General features: G+C 47.5%; 1 protein-coding gene across 1 annotated transcript in view; it reads left to right on the top strand.

Moving 5' to 3' along the window:
* C5H4orf50 (chromosome 5 C4orf50 homolog) overlaps window positions 1–14,228 on the top strand; it is a 99,946-nt gene that overhangs the window by 82,132 nt on the left and 3,586 nt on the right. The gene's annotated exons all lie outside the window — the stretch shown is intronic.

Here is a 14,228-nt window from a genome sequence, read left to right as displayed (position 1 = left end):
TGGCTTCTTTGGTTGCGACGGGCAATCTTGCTGGGGTAGCCTCTGTATCCCCAAGGCCCCTGAATAAGGAAAAATAGATTTTAATTAGTAAATTTAAAAGTGTTGGCTTAAAGAACAGAGCTCAAAGCTATTGATGCGAGGTAGCTATGTGATGGAAAATCTGTCCACTCTATGGAGCCTGTGGCCATTCAACCGGTCGTTCAGGCGATGTCAGTTGTCCAGGAGTGAGGTCTGGAACGGGTTGGAGAAAAACATTAGGCTTCAATGATTATAATCAACAAGTATGAATCATAAATTTCAGGACAATTATCTAAAGCAGGGAATAGGAGATTTCTATGCGTCAGGTTAAAAACAATCTATTGCCTACGATTAAGAAACTGATTTAGAAAATCATTATAACCAGGGGCTATCGAGTCAGAACACTAGAGAAAAGGAAACTTAGAGTTTCTAGAGGGAGAAGCCCTTTCGTTTGGCCCATAGCAGCCTAGTTCATCTCAGAAGACCTTTAATTTTTAGAAAAATCTTCATTTCTTGGAGCTGAAGTCATCTTACTCAGGGTCTATGAGGATAAGCATATTGACAACAAAACTCAAATAGTATCAAGTCTAGAGATGCATTTCATGTGTGCCGCTTGCGAGATTGTCCCCATATGTCTGGTTCATTTCTACTTTCCCTACGTCTCCTCCCTGCTGTGTGCTGAGCCCTGAACTGGTGGCACAAAATCTTACAGCTGGAGCTGCCTGATGCTTGTTGAGCATCAGGTAAGGGCCCCCACTTCCCTCCTGCAAACGCATAATCCCCAGATCACATGTGGCCTGGGGGAAGGGACCTGGTGGATAATAATAGTAGGTCCTACGGGATTGTCAGGAGTAGCAAAGTTGTATTAATTAGGAGAATATTAAATTAATACTAAATGAGTATTCAGCTAATAAAATCTGTCAAATGCCAGGCTCAGTGCTCGACCCCGAGTTAGGGCTCAAGCAGTGCTTGCTGCCGTCGTTGTGGCGTCCTCTTTGTTGTCATTATTCCTGGATTTGGAGTCAGACAGAGCAGGGTTCAAATCCCAGCCCCACCGCTCACTGGCTGTGTGTCCTCAGGCAAGGTGCTCGACCTCCCTGAGTATCAGGTTCTCATCTGTAAAGCAGGAATTACAGTCATTATCTGGCATTATCTATAATTACCAGCAATGATCTCATTGTTGCTGAGATCATTAAGTTACACATGTAAAAGTAAACTTATTAACAGCGTGTGTAAGACACGCAGCACACGAGGGCTCACGTAAAACACTGTTCCCGTCTCGCCTGTAACAGGAAAATCACGGAGCCCCTCAGGAAGGTTGATTATCCCTCCCTCCTCGCAGAGCTGTGTGAGAGCCGGAGAGACAATGGGAGGAAAGTGGTTTGTAAATGCTGAAGTGCTATAAACATGTTCCTAACGATTAGGACTGATTAAAATTTAGGGCAGCCCGGAGAGTAGCATGGTGTGAGGTGATGCTTGAGCCTCCTGCCTTCAGAGGGTCTTTCAGAGACACGGAGTGAAAAAACAATCTCAGGCGGTGTGTGGCTTGGAGGGTGGAGGCTGCAGTCCGGCCGACTCCCCGGGTCCCTCCACACCTTCACCTCGTTTGCACCTATCCGTCCATTCAACAAACACACGTCGAGTGTCCCCTCTGCGGAGTGGCCGGCACTGCCATGGGTGTGTGCTGGAGGACGGGTCTGCGCCTGCCCTCCGAGCACTGGCAGTTCATAGGTGAGGCATTTTGAAAAGTGATTTATAGTAAGAAACATTCCCCCGAAGACCTCCTCTAGGAGGGCAACGCGTGCAGTGCCAGCCCTTTTTAAAAAGTGAGTTCTTCCCGCACCCCTGCCAGGCCTCAGACTACAAGCCCCTGGAGGTCAAGGACTCTGGCTTGTCCCCTGAACGTCCCCAACACTTAGCACAGGGCCTGGCACCTGGAAGTGTCCATAGCTGAATGATGAGTTGCACAAATACGTTACTGAAGGCTGGTCTCTGAGCAGTTAGAGACCAGCTGTGTATCCCCCACCCAGAGGTTATTTATCTGTCTCCCATCCATGCTGGGATCTGAGCGGGGCAGCCACCCTGAGATCTTGCATGTTGGTGTTTCCTCTGGGTTCCCATTACCGGTTCCCTGCACTGGCCAGTGTCTGCAGTACCCATGGGGACTGGCACTGGGTGTGCCCGCTGACAAACCCGGGCCTTCCTCTGAACGGAAAACAGACCCCTGAGTCCAGGGCAGCACAGCCAACTCCGGAAAGGGCACAGCACAGGGACCCTGAATGAGATCTCACATCAGCCCCCACCCTGCCACTCACTGGCAGAGAGAGCAACTCATGTGTTCTGGCCAGGAGATTTATTAGCAAGTCCTCTTGAAAATCACCAGGCTACGTGGGACCTTGAGCGAGCCCTTGGTGTCCTCAGGCCCAGTCTCTCCATCTGGAAGAGGGACACGGTCTGGACCAGTGAGTCTCATCCCTGGCTGTGCATGAGAACCACTGGGGGAGCTTGCCAAGCCTGTGACACCCAGGCCCCGGGCCCAGAAACTCTGTCCACTTGGAGTAGGGAGGGGGTGTCTGAGGACTGACACTTTGGAAGGGTTCCTAGGCATTTCTGACATGCAGTCCGGGCCCAGGTGATTCCCAAGATGGGTGTCTACCTGGCCAATTGGACGCTCTAGTTGCTGCTTGAAGTGGAGGTGTGATTAAATGCAGAAGGGCCCAGAGGCTGTCAGTTTCCCTCATGTGCCTTTGAGATGGGGAAACAGGGAAAGTCCACTTACCAGCAGCCTGCTAAGACGTCATCTGCTCTCTCCTTGACCTTAAAGCTTCCAGAGGAGGCCCGGACCTGAGCTCCACACCTCTCTGCAACGCCAGCCTGTGAGCCCAACGTGGGTCAGGAGCCTAGGTCATTACCAGTCACTGACGCTGCCTGAACCACTTGCAAAGACTTGGCTGTGGGACGAGATCGGCTTGTTTTCATTTCTCTTGCCAAAGGTGGTGGCATGAGCCGAATAGGAGCATGGCTCAGGAGCAGAGCTGCCCGGAGCTGAACTCCAGCAACACCCCTTTCTAGATGGGCCACCTTGGGCAACGCTCAGCACCCCGTGACTCCATTTCCTCCTCTGAGAAACAAGAGGTGCTGCATTTTGGGGTGGTCGGGAGGATTCACTGAGAACAGCCGCCAGCCCATCGCACCACAGACACCAGCGATCGTTACGTGATTATGACTCTTATTATTGTTATTATAGCATTTCTTATAGGAGAGAGAAACATTGGTGCTTCTTGTCAGTGAAAGGTGCAAAATTCTTCACTTTATTTTGTTTGGGATTATTTGTTTCTCAGAAAAGAAAGATGGCTAAACATTAAAACCCAGATATGAATGAAAAACAGAGAATCAGTTCAAAGCTCTTTGAACTCAAGATGACATGTTATCTGTCCAGGATAAGTAACATTCAGTTATTTATCAAACATCGATTAAATCCGTCCTATGTGCCAGGCTCTGGGCTCGGTGTCAGAGCTCCAGCAAAGATGAGACCGATATAAGCATCCTATCCTCGCAGGGCTTACAGCAGACCTAAACGGTACATAAATTGCTTAATAAGAAGTAAATTAATTTCAATTATTGTAATTGCTTTGAAGAGGGATGTGAGTGTCTATGACAGGGGGACTGTGGATGGAAAACTTCCAAAGGAAGCAACAACTAAGCTGAGATCTGAAGGATGAAGAGAAACTCTGGGGGTGTTGCAGGAAGAGCATTCCAGCAGAGGGAATGGCACATGCAAGTCCCTGAGGCAGGAGAGAACCGGGCCACTCAAGGGATGGAGAGAAGGCCCAAGTCCCTGCAGGGCAGCGAGCTTGACATGGCATGCTGGGAGGTGTGGTCAGGGGGCGGACACGAGCTGGGCATGTGCCCAGCAGGCTGGGTGGGCCTTGGCGCTTTCCTCCAAGTACAATAGGAAATAACTGGAGAGATTTGAATCAGGGGCGTGATCTGCCCTGGTGTTTGTTCCCTGGGGCTGCTGTTTGGAGAGTAGATTGCAGGGTCACAAATGGACGCAGAAGCAAAAGACCAGTTAGGAAGCCCCAAAGTGGTGAGTGTCACTGAGGAACTGAAAAAGCCAAATGTCGAAATCCTCACATTCAGGTAGAATTGGGGCTGGCGGTGATGGTTGGGGAAGGAGCAGGAGAAAGGAACCAACATGGACGGAACACACGCTGTTTGTCATTTGAATTTTCACACAAGATCTGAAAAGGGATTCTAACCCAGAGCCAGCCACCCCTCCTGCTCCAGGAAGCCTGCCACTCACACCCCTGCTGTGGTTGTCACGCCAGTGGGCCTCTCCTTTTGTCTGTGCGGTTGGGTTTTGGGGGTCTCCTGTCTCTGGTGGCTTTTTCTTGGAGCTTCATGATGACAAAAGGGACAGTGCGGTTTCTTTTTCAAATGTTGCCCTTTCACAACATGTCTTACCAAACATGTCTTACCATCGGGGCCCTCGAACCGTTTTTCAGTCATCATTTGCATGGGCCTGGCCCCTGGGCTCTCTGATAAATGACCGGCCACATCTCATTACGCTCTGAGCTGACTGCACCACCTGCCCTGGGCCTCTGCGTGGCCTGTGATGGTTTCTGGGTGTCAGAGGCTGGATGTCTCTGGACGACCTGTGCAAATCGAGACCTGGGGGTGATGAGGCTGAAGGACTGGGGTGCTGGGTAATGAAATGCCTTCTGGCGTTGGACATGGGCCTCGAGACTCAAGGAGGAGACCTGCTGTAGCTTTCAGTAGAAACAGAGGACCTGAAGCCCTCAACTTCTTTGCATTACCAGCCCAAGGTCGTTATTCTTTTGTTTTTTTTTGAAAGACCACTGATATTTTTTGGTTCAACTGCCCTGCGTGTTTTATTTTATTTTAGGTAAATGTTAAAGATGTCTAGTTTTCTGACCACAGGCTTTCTGAGCTGGGCCCCACAGTAATTTCAGGAGCTCTCATTGTGCCTGGTCCCTGTCACAGGGAAAGAAGCAGCCAAGGAGAAACAGAAAGCTGGAGACAGCTTCCTGGCTGTACGTGGGACGCTGGTCACAGCTGTGAGTGGAGCTCCTTTACCCCTGGGGATGGCTGCTCACCCCTCCCTCCTGGCCATAACGTCCCTTTAACCCAAGCCACTTCAGTTTGGTTTTGTCACAGGCAAGTCAAATTGTGTGTACAGATACATGACCTGGTGTATCTCAGTAAAATATACAGGTCTGGGTACAGCGTTTTCCCAACAGGTGAGTAAGTAGGGCCAAAGGAGTTCTCAGGAAAAAGAGAAGTGGCAACTAATGTGGACTGAGCTTCTAGAATGTTCCAGGCACTGAACTCACCACTGTACTTCCATTCCTTAATGTGAAGGAAGAGTGAATCTAGTAAGAGACTAACTAGGCTGCAGTAGAGCATCTTACCAGTCAAGGCGACAGCTGCGTGACCTCAGGGTTGGTCTGGCACCTCAGTGATACCATCAACCACTCCATCCTTCAGATCCATTGTCTTTAGCTTGTTAGTTTCTTCCTGGAGATCATTGCCTCATGGTCACAAGGGGGCTGCTGCAGCTTCGGGTTTCACATCTGTGTCCTAAGTGGAAGCAGGAGGCAAACCTGTCCCAGGTGCTTCTGGCAGATTTTGTTTTGTACCTGGTCAAAGGGTGTCCATGGCCATTCCTACCTGAGACCCAATTTCCACTTTCCCAACCTCTAGGCTGGGAAGTGACAAAGGAGAAAGTGATTGGGAATAGCTGTAGATCAGCCAGTAACTTGCGTCTTTCTTTCCCTGGCAACATGAGCACACGTAAGGGTAAGAGAATATGCTGTGCTGGGAATGGCAGTAACTGGATGTGAGTGGACCTTAGTGTGTATGGGCCCAGCGGGAAAAAATGATGTTGACAGACAAGATGAAGGACCTGCCACGATGATGGGAGCCAACTTCAGCGCTGAAGCCAGGGAGAGGAGTGTCAGGACTAGATGCACATTTGAGAAAGATTATTCCAGCTGTTATCTGGAGGGTGGCTGGGGAACTGGCCTGGATCAAGGGAGAGAAGTTGGCAGTGACCATCCTGTGAATTGAAGATAAGATTTGCAGGTGTAGAACTCAGAGTAGCTTGTTTTTGAGCTGCTAATTGGATCAAGAAGGAAACTGGACAGATAAAGGAGACTAAACTAAAACTCATGAGAAATCTAGGAAAATCTATCCGAGTGGGCAAATATGGTGCCTACATTCTGAGTCTTGATTGGATGGAGCTGGCTTTTCTTTGCACTTCTCTGTGCACGAGCAAATTCCAGGCCACGTTAACTGACGGACTCAGCCATGTAAAATAAGGACGAGGTTATATCCAAGGGACAGTGGGTACAAATTATTTTAACACTGTAGAACGGGACATTAAGTATTTCTAATAAGTGAAAAATGACAGGTTCCATCACACGTGTTCCTTCATATAGATCTGTCTTTGTAAGAGAGGCCAGCCAGAGTGTACGTATTTGCCTATTAAAAATACAAATTATAAAAATTAATTCAAGTGCTGTATGCTTAGTACAAAAAAAGGAAAATAGAGAACAGCTGTTCAGAAGAAAACATCAAAAACCATGAAAACAAAATCTCTGTTGCTATTTTGACCATGTCCTGTTTTATCCCTATGGGTAAATTTCTGTACAATATTGGAAATCATAACCAATGCACAATTCCATATACTGCTTTTTCTTTCAATTTCATCTTATAGGCATTTTCCTCATGCTAACAGAGTTTTCATGAAGTTCCCTTTTCCAGGTTATCTAACACAAAGCTTTCTTGCCCTATTATTGGACATCAGAGTGGCCTCCCTTTTTGCTATAATAAACAATGTGATGGTTAGCATTGTGTATAAATTTTAGTCTTCCTAGAAGACTATTTCTTGGAGATCAATTCTCAGAAATTGAATGACTCTCTCCAAGGGAACAAACATTTTTAAAGCCATGGATACCTATTGCTGATTCAGAAATTCAAACTCACGCTAACAGTTAAATTAAAGATAGACAACGCAGTGAGAAAGGCCTGTGTCTTGTATTCTCTGCCTTGGCAGCCTGTGGTGTGGACATTACGTCTGTGGACGATTTGTTGCCTTATTTCTAAATAGGATCAATACGCCCCGAGCCCCCGTGTAATGAGAGCCAGAGGGGCCTCGACACATGAATGAACGGATCCATCAATTAGTCCAGAATGTTCAGAACAGTGAAAGTGAAAATGGCCCCAATGAATCTTGATATTGAAACACAGATGAGGGCATTTGGGGGGGAAAAAGCCTTTTATCTTTATCTACATTTTCTGTATCCCAGAGAATTAGGAAGCTCACGGAAACTGAACAGAGGTTCATCTGTTTTATATTGATAGTGTACGCCTTTTCCACATTACACACTAGCACACTCTGCCTTTGCTCAAAATTTATTTCAAGAATAAAATATTTATTTCATTGCGTGTCTGCCATGCTCCAGAAATTGTGCAAGGCGCTGGGACATTTGCAATATGGGGTATGGCTCATAGTCAAGGGGCTATCAGCTGGTGTCTCCCTTATTTGCCCAGGCTCGGATTCTAGCTCTGCCCTTTGCCGAGGCCTCTGAGTGTCGCCTTCCTCACACCCGCCCTGTGAGGTGGGCATTATCCCCCGCGTTCTACAGGTGGGGAAACTGAGGAAGAGCAAGATTCAGTAATGAGCCCAAGGTCACAGTGGTAGTAAGTTATGAAGCCAGTGTGCTTTGTCATCATGGCTCTGTGTAAAAAGACAGGCGTGAAACCGTTGCAGGAAAGAGGGTTCTTGCCTACTTGCAGGAAAGAATTCAAGAGCGAGTCAGATAAGTAAGTGAAAGTGGTTTTTTGAGTAAAGATCTACTCCGAGTAGATCACCACCTCGATTTGATGTGTGGCAGTAATTTTTGTTTGGTAGGTGTTTCACAGGGAAATGAAGGGGAGGAATAGTCTATTCGTTCCAGGAAACGGGTGGGCTTTTCCGAGAATCGGGGATACACCCCTTTTTTTGTCCTTATCCGGCCCTTTTCGGAAGTGTCATGGCGCGGGTAGGTGTGTTATTTAGTCTGGAAATGTATTTTAATGAGGGCGTAATGAGGCTGGAGGTGGCTTGGAAGTGAACCTCCTGGCCATCTTGGTCTTGGCCCATCCTGGCCGGTTTGTGCTACATTCTGGTTTACTGGTTTTTCACCCTCGTTTTATCTCCTGTCCTTGGGTGTCCTGTGCTGTCCTATCTCAATTCTTTGAAAGTAATTTGGAGAAGCTGCTTAAAATGCTTTGTACACGGATGCTGGCTTGTTGTATTTGTCAAGTCTTATCTACTGCAGGTATAAAACCATTCTGCACAGTCCAGTTCTCTCCTGTCACTTTTGCATTCATTCCTTCATTCCTTCGTTCCTTCTCTCATGTAGCCACTCTCCCCACTTACACACACAGTGGTGTGCTGGCGTCGGCGCCTCTTGGCTCGTGAATGCTGAGGGTCAGCATCTTACCACCTCCTCAGTGACATCCCCTCGGTGGCTTGAAATCAGCCATAGTGAGAGTTTTTATACCACAGAAATTGGCAAACACTGAAAAGCAGGTCTGTTGTGTTTTTTTCTGAGAGCCAGTTGTTAACATTTACCGGCTCACCACTGCACCGTGCCCCGCTGGGCCTGAGAGCAGCAAGCTGCCTCTTCATCTTCTCACCTTGTGGCAGACAACCTGTGTCAGGCCGCTCTGAGCAGGGGAAGCAGGCAGAGCTGGGCTTTTCTCCCTGTGCTCCTGTCCCTCTGAGGAAACCACAGGGCAGACGGGGTTCATCGGAACCGGGCTCAGCGTATCTCAGAGAGGCCCATCTCTGTGAGTGAACCCCGTGCTGGGGTTTTAAGTGTGCATACAATATCTCCTCAGTGGCCTGTCACACATTCTAGGCAGTCTCATTTTAATTCCATTTATGGATGAATTTCTGTAATGTTATGATTTATGACAAGAAATATTTCTTATTCATCCACTGTTTCTGGCATAGAGCTCCTAAAACATTTGGAGTTTCCTAAGTGTCCAGAGTGACCAAGGTGTCTTTTGTTCTGTTAATGAGATGATATTTGGAAAGCCCCTGGGTAACATAAGGGTGGGGACTGGTTGCCAGGGGAATGAACAAGGTGATTGGAGCGCTGAAACTGTCAGTCTCACCCCGGAGCTCAGTTCAATGGCCAATGGCCAGTGATTTAACCAATCATGCTCATGAAATGAAACCACAAAAACCCAAAAGGATGGGTCAGAGAACTTCCAGGTTGGTGAACCAGAATGCATCCACGAGCTGGGGGGGTACACACCCTAAACTCCATGGGGACAGAAATTCCTGTGCTCAGGACCCTTCTGGACCTCACCCTATGTACCTCTTCTTCTGTACCCTTTATACCCTGTATAATCAACTGGTAAATGTGGTAAATGTTTCTCTGAGTTCTGTGAGCCCCTCTAGCAAATTAATTGAACCTGAGGAGGGGGTCGTGGAAACCAACAAGTTACAGCCAGTCGGTTAGAAGCATAGGTAACAACCTAGACTTGTGATCGGCATCTAAAGTGGGGCAGTCTGGGCCTGAGCCCTTAACCCATGGTACCTACGTTAGCTCCACGTAAATGGTGTCAGACTTGAGTTAAATTGCAGGCCACAAGTATCCCCTGAGAATTGGAGAATTGTTTGGTGCTGTTAGAAGAAAACACACAATGGAATTTCCTAACAGTCTAAGCTGTTTAGTGGAGCACAGGTGGTGAGCTCCCCATGAGAGGGTGTATGCAAGAAGAGTTTGAGAAAATCCATTCCAGATGCTTGAGGAAAGGGGAGTTCTGGCTTTGAGAAGGGCCAGGAAACCCCACAAGTTCTGAAAGCAGAGAGGTAGAAGAAACCATCAGCTCTGGTAAAACATCTATTAGAGAAATGGACACATCATACTGCTTTCACATTCAATAAACACACACTCATACACACACACACTGTGAGCAGCTTGAGAGCAGAGACTTCAGCTTCTTTCCCCCTGACACCAAAAGAGCTTCTTGCCCAGCTCTGGGCACATAGAAGGTTCTGGATGAATGCTGGCAGGGGTGAAGTAGTGAGAACAATGGTTGGAAAACTGGGAAGCTATTCCCAGCTGAGCCAATATCGAGCTGGGTGATTATTGGGGAGACACTTTTTCTCTCTGAGGGTCTGTTTCCTCCACTAATTATACAAGGATGTATTTTAGGTGACTTCTTGAGAATAACTAGTATTCTAATTCAAACACCATAATTCACACCAAACCTGTTTATAGCATAATGTAAACTGTAAACAGACAGCACTGGAAATATAAAAATTAGTGGCCAGATGGAACAGACTGAGTCGATTCTTCAATTTTGAAGGCTTTTGTTTAGAAAAAGAAAGTCATGAATTTTGCATTTGATTCCCTTTACCTGCAAAAAATGCTGAATATTCCCTGAGGAAATAAGTTGGAACCGGGTTGTGTTCAATGAGAATCACATTATGTTGACCCAGGTTTAATGTCCTTTGCGGGCACTTGTCCTGTTCAGCAGCAGTTTCTCACCTGGTTGGGCAGATGCACGTGTTCTTCTGTGGGCCCTTTAAAGTCCCAGTGGCACCGCTTCCGGGATGGGGGACCTCAGGGAGATTTGTCTCCAAGCCTCCATGTCCTCCTCTGAAAATGGGGAAAACGATGAGCACGCATTATGGGGGGCGCTGCGGATCCATTGTGGTGACACCTGTCGAGGACTCAGGGTCGTGGCCGACACACAGTAGGTGTGGTCCAGGGTTGCTGTCTTTGTGACTCTCGGATTGTATTGCCCCTGCTCGTCCTTCCACCAGGAGCACTGGGTCCCCTGTGGCAGGTGCTCTCATATAACCCACCCCAAGCTCCTCAGACTTCCCTCTTCACAATCCTGATTGCCTGGGATCCTGTCCTGCAAGGCCCTGAGAGCACAGACTGCCTTTATACAAATCCCTAGCACTCCGCCCAGTGTGCTGCAGGGAGCGGGCACCTGCTTAATTGACTGAGCTGGACTTCCCGTTCCGATGAGAGACGCATGAAAAGAGAAAGTATTTCTGGCCCAGGAACAGCTCCTGATGAAGTAAGTGTTGGTGGGATGGAAGCTGCTAGCCCCCAAACGCCAAGGAGGATGAAACTAAAGCAATAACCCACTGAGTGTGCCGGCTGGTCCAGGGAGCAGTTGCCATCAATTGCTCACTCATTCGTTCCACCGCTAGACACCTAACACTGCTTCTGTGACCATGGCAAGTGTGCTCAGTGTGCAAGGAGTTCACGTGGCCACCGTGTGACATGGAAGGGTTTCCATTTTTCAAGAGAGGAGGTGAGAGATGTGGGCAGGGCTAGACGTCACAGGGTCTTGGAAGTCTCGCTAAGGAGCTTGGCTTTAACCTAAAAGCAGAGAACGACGGAGTGCATGCAAGGGAGTGATGCAATCAGCTTTCTGGTAATTCTAGCTGCTGTGTGGAGAGTGGATTGGGGTGGCGCCAGCCTGGAAGCAGGAAGCTGTCCCAGTGGTCCAGGTAAGAGAGATGGTAGGGGTCTGGGCTGGGGAACAGCCGTACAGAGGAGATAGGAAGACAGAGCAGACAATACCAGTTCTGTACTTTTCAGGCATTTTTAATCAGATCAGCACTGCTTTGATTTACAGATAAGAGTGAGAGAAAGGGAAGTGACAAAGAGGTCCCCGAGTATGACCTTCGCATTTCCTCTATACATCCTGGCAGAAGATGCATGACCTTTGGGGCCCAGTGAATGGTGTCAAGGATAGGCATGTCTGTGCTGGCCCTTCCTGTCAGCATATTCTCTCATCCAGGAGCTCTTGTCTTCACCGAGGTCTAGAACTAAGTAGGGCACAGACGACTGTCCCCATTTTTGCCCTCATTTTCTGATGCCCAAGGGTTTCCCCCTCCCCGTCATGTGGTTCTCCACCATTATCTGCTCACATATTTCCTTCCCCCACTGGACTGTGAAGTGAGGCTGCAGCTGAGTCCTGTCCCACTCCCTGGGGCTGGGAATGCCTGCCGCGGTTTTATAGAATCATCGAGTCACAGGGTTGGGAAAGACCTCAGGGTCCACTGGTCACAGGTTCCCCCAAATGCAGGGGTCCCTCCTGATAGCCCCACATCTGCAGGCAGGGAGCTCATTACTTCCTCCAAGACGTCATCATGATGTCTCAGTAGGGTGGCTTTCATGCTTCTTTCTCTGACTCTCCACGGGAGGCCACTGTTATTTCTGGGAAGCCAGCATTTCATTCTGTGTGACATTACTGTTTACCTGTCGGTTTCACTGCCTCAACTGTGAGGCCCTTGAGGACAACATGCCTGTGGTTTATTCATTTCAACATTCTCCATAACCTGGAGCACAGTGCTTAGTAGGTACTTGCACAGTGCTTAGTAGGTACTTAACAATGAGCTCATAAGTGAATGAAGGAGCAAACGAATGAACGAGTGAGTGCGTGAGTGAATGGCTGGCTCTCACTGTTCAAAGTTCTTCTTTACCCTCAGCTGAAAGATGCCTCCTGCTAACCACCACTTTCTGAGCTGAAGTCCACTCATTGACTCCACACAGGCTCACACTATCCTCTTCCTCATGGTGGCTTCTCACAGGGTGGAACTACAGTGGTCTGCTTCCTGTTCTCCAAACATTCCAAACTGTTCATCCAAGCTTGTTCCCACGTAAGCCTTTTGCACGTCTCCCCCTTCTACTTGGACACTTGACGTCCATTTCTTTCCGTGCTGGATTTTTCTTGTCATTTGGCTCTGAGCTTGAATATCACCTCCTCAAAAGAGGCCATTGCTAGCCTGTCAATCTAGAGTAACCTCCCCTTGCTCCTTCACCACTTTATCTTTCTCTGCGGAATCCTGGGTGATTTCTTCAGCTCTGTCTTCCAGTTCATGTAATCTCTCTTCATCTGCATCTAATCTATTGTTTAGCCTGTCCATTGAGGTCTTAAAATAGTTAGTCTATTTTTCAGTTTCAGAATATATACATGAATATTGTTAGCATTCTTATTTCAAAGGCTTTTTATGATTTCTGTTACATGGAATCCCCTTGTAGTGATCTCTCTATTTATTATCTCTGCTGACTATCCCTCAGGAGTTGAGTATATTTGTACTGTTATAATATTTAAAATGTAACTTTATCAGGAATTATCATCTGAGTGACTCACATGGGTCATAGGGGTGAGCCCCCTATGAAAGAGTTGTTACGCTAATTTCTTGATAAATGCAAGATCGATACAAGGATTTGGGCACTAGCCTCGTGCATGATGTAGGCAAGGGATGATGATTTCTTGTGTTTGGTATCACTCACCTGATTCCAGTCAAAAAGAATTGACTTCTTTTGCTTTGTTCTCAGACTGAAGCATCACCCAACGCAGCAGCAGAGCTCAGATATGAGGTGCTTAATGCATAAGAATTACCCAGATTAATGCATGAACATTGAATTTATTGAAAACACAGATTTCTGAGATTGACCTCCTGGATACTGATTCCAAAAATGTGGGAATGAGCCCAGGAATCTGAATGCCTCAGTTCTCCAAGTGATTCTGATATAGAGCAAAGTTTGGGTAACAATGGTACGATAAGCATTGAGGATTAAAATTAGATTTATTTTTGTCTTGTTTATGTCCTTCAAATAAAAGGATTGAAAGCAGCTTACAAGATATATGTAAATACAGTTTTGAAAACTAGACTTAAAAAACACCTATGCAAACAGATAAACGAAGTGAGATCTGACTGTATTTACTCCAGTATCGGGGCGCATGGGGTGACGTAGTGGTTGGCATCCTCGCCAACATCCTTATCTCGGATGTGGCCACGAGCTGTGTGTGAGTCATTGTTTTCCATCTCTGGAGACCCTCAGCATTGCTCCAAAGCCCAGCTTGGTGAAATCAGTTATGGGGGTGACAGTGCAACTGCAAAGGGGTGCTGCTCTCTGTTTAGGGTTTTAATATTTCTGGGGTCCCCTTCTGTAAACTGTCAGATTGCCCAATACATTTATTGATCTAGCAGAACCCATGCAGGCTCCTCCTGGCAAACTGCTTTGCTAAGCCCCTCCCAGCCCAAGTACTCTCACACCTCTTGGCTTCTGCACAAGCTGTTTCTGCCCAGAAAACTCCTTTTCATCTGTAAGACTCCATTCAGATATCACCATCTTCAGGCAGTCTTCTAC

The sequence above is a fragment of the Rhinolophus ferrumequinum genome, chromosome 5, assembly GCF_004115265.2.
Source record: "Rhinolophus ferrumequinum isolate MPI-CBG mRhiFer1 chromosome 5, mRhiFer1_v1.p, whole genome shotgun sequence".
NCBI lineage: Eukaryota > Metazoa > Chordata > Mammalia > Chiroptera > Rhinolophidae > Rhinolophus > Rhinolophus ferrumequinum.
The sequence above is the reverse complement of the archived record's forward strand: the minus strand, read 5'-3'. Positions and strand labels throughout refer to the sequence as shown.